The following is a 3,267-nucleotide window of genomic DNA, read 5'->3' as shown; positions in this document are numbered from 1 at the left end:
TTGTATATTTTAGTTGTGTGATATTTTATTTTCTAAACAAAGTGAAAGTAATCTGTTAGTACAATATTTTTAGTTTGTATATTTTAGTTGTGTGATATTTTATTTTCTAAACAAAGTGAAAGTAATATGTTAGTACAATATGTTTAGTTTGCACTACATTACTAATTTTGTCATAGTGTTGTACAGTAAATGTTTTGGATTGTGCTGGTATATCATAATGCCTATTTAAGAGTAACAATCTGAATTGATCACATCAAGACAATGACAAAATAGTCAATCTGCCTTTATATAAATCACCCTAACAGTGCTAAATAACGGGTTAAACTTGAGAAATTAGACCCCAATGTCCCAAGTTATAATTGCTGCTCACCGTCCATGGCTTGTAGTGAAACTGCAAACGTTTCTGCTGCATGATTAATATATAGTATCAATCAAACATTTTCCATAAATATTCTTTCTCTTAATATACATATATACAGGCGAGTCTAAAGACCTTATTTTCCCAATTATTATGAAGTAGTTCTGGAATATTAAAAATCTGTTGACGTTGGGTGTTCAGGCATATTGAGGGCCACTTGTTACTTGACATGATGTCACGTAATAAAGGTCAAACTAAGGTCATCTAAATGCATAAATTTACACGATTTTATAACTCATCCCTTATTAAAATGAAATAATTTCGATCTAAAAATGTATGTGAAACCCACAAGGAAAACAACGTTTCTGTGGTAATATCGTTATTCACTACAACTGTTGTATTGACACATTGTATATCAGACTGATAATTTTAGATATAGTATTTGATTGACCTTGATTTGACCTTTATACAATGACATCATGCTAGGTAACAAATGTCCTGAACACTCGATGTTAGCATATTTTCCATATTCCACACCCATATCACAACAATAGGGAATATCAGTGACTTATTTGGTATACGTGCACGGGTTGTCCTTGTGGTAAAGCTCTGGATATCTACTCCGTGCAATACCACAAACTATTCCCCTTACTTTAAGCTGGGGTGCATTATAAGGGTGACAGTTAATTCTTATCGTATATGGTGGGCTATAGGACGCTACCGACTGGCTTTCTTCCCTCTAGTCAGTAGCTCACAATTAGTGACGGCTTTGCCATAAATACAAAATTAAAGAAAAATCCTCCCCTCCTCTCTCTCTCTCTATATATATATATATGTGTGTGTAGTCGAAATGATAGACAAACAAAAAACTTTTACGTCTTTGAGGGTATATAGAAGTACCTTCTTTTGTCTAGCTTTTTGGCTTTTCTGTCCCCCAAAGATAAGAATCAAACCAAAAGTATTAAATCTTTAGCTAGAGTACGTCGAACCTTTTTTTATAGTTTCAGCTATATAGTTTCTACATTCCAGTTTGCATCACAGACTTTGTGGATATTAAACGAACTGAAGCTGATTTTCAAACAGGTTGGAACCCAGGTCTTCTGCCAATATAAGGGTCCTAAAATTTAACTAGAGACTTTCCTGAAAACGACCGTTTTTAAACATTACTATTCAATGACTTCTGTTATTTTAGACTTATATAAACATTCTCTGGCACGCCATATTTTCTATTAAAAATTGATTTTTAAAATCGTATATATTTTTTTGTTTTCCAGTCTGACCATTTTGCAATAGTGAAACAACGTGGTCACATTATTGTTATTATTTTGTAAGATTTTCACTTAGTTATATTTATTTATATTTGGGGTCTGTGGGTTTGTGATGTGGTGTTAGGTTTAAGATTGTGAACTTTAAAATTTTGGAATTATCAGAATTAGGTTTTGAGATATTGAAGCTCATACTTATGTCACCACAGAGAGACATACTGTTCTTCTTCCTTTTTTCTTCTTCAAAAATCTTTCCAATCGACTGCTATTCTTTCATTTCTCGGCGGATTGACTTGAAACTTCGTAGAGTTGTACCTTGGTCCAATACTCTGAGATATATTTTTATTGAGGCCCTTTTAAAGATTTTATGGGGGTCAATAGTCAAATAACCCAAAAATGTATATTTTGGGCACTTGAGCGATCATATTTACAGCAATCAACACGAATATTGGCAAAAAATATAAATTTTCATGCGCCCAGCACATTAACATATAAAATAGTTGGATTTACCCAGTTTGTGTCTTATTAGGCGATGAGAGCTCACAAAAAAACACACATAATTTTGGGGGTTTTGGTTAATTACCTGGCCGTATTTTGCCCAATTAAGATGGAATTTGGTAACTTTTCTACAGTCTCCCACATTGATAAACAAAAATGATGGACTTGCCAATTTTTAGTAATTATAGGGGGGTCACATTTCATTACGTGTTGCCTGTAGTAAAGTATCTTTATACCAAATTCCACGTAAATTGATCATAACAAGGCTAAGTAATTGACCAAACCTATAACATGATGGGTTATTTAACGTTTAGACCTCCCCTAAAATGACCAAAAATGGGCATATCCCATATCTTTGTATGTATACGTATGGGACCTGTAAAAATGTATCTTTGTACCAATTCCATGTAACTTAGCCGAAATACGACGCAGTAATTGTTCAAAAATCCTAAAGTTATGCTTTTTGTGGCATGACAAAAATGTTGGACTTGTCCGATTTTACTAATTATGGGGGGGGGGTAGGGTCAAGATGCCACAAAAAGCATAATTTTAGGGTTTTTTGACAATTACTCCGCCATATTTTGGCCAATTTACATGTGATTTGATACAACGATAATTTTACAGGTCCCAAACAGAGATATAGACAATTTTGGAAATTTTATCTTTGGCTCAATTTTTCAGCGAGAAATGCACAATTTGGGGTTTTTCGTGAACTATTCATATGTATGTCAACCAACTTGCATGGTATTTGGTACAAAGATACCTTATTGCAGGCCCCAAGCAGTGATGTACTCAGTTTTCGTTTTTTCTGGTGTCATAATTGGTCATATTTGGATTGCGTGGCGGAAACATGTTTCATTCGTCACTCGAATATTGGCCCTTTTAATGTCTTCAGTGAGAACAGCGACAAAATTAGCTCAGAATGTGTGTTGAAATTATAACTTGAAACATACAGGTGAGCACAAACACTGGTATGTGTATATAATTCTCGTGATTGCAAACACTGGGTATACCAATTGGTCAACGGTAAGATAATGGACCTACAATGCTAAAATCCGGAATTCGATTATTATGTAATTTTACGTAAAATACTGATACAGAAATATATCTCATTCTAATTATTATAAGCACTGATAGAATAACATG

Source organism: Limulus polyphemus, unplaced genomic scaffold (assembly GCF_000517525.1).
Source record: "Limulus polyphemus unplaced genomic scaffold, Limulus_polyphemus-2.1.2 Scaffold227, whole genome shotgun sequence".
NCBI lineage: Eukaryota > Metazoa > Arthropoda > Merostomata > Xiphosura > Limulidae > Limulus > Limulus polyphemus.
This window is presented reverse-complemented; position numbering follows the sequence as displayed.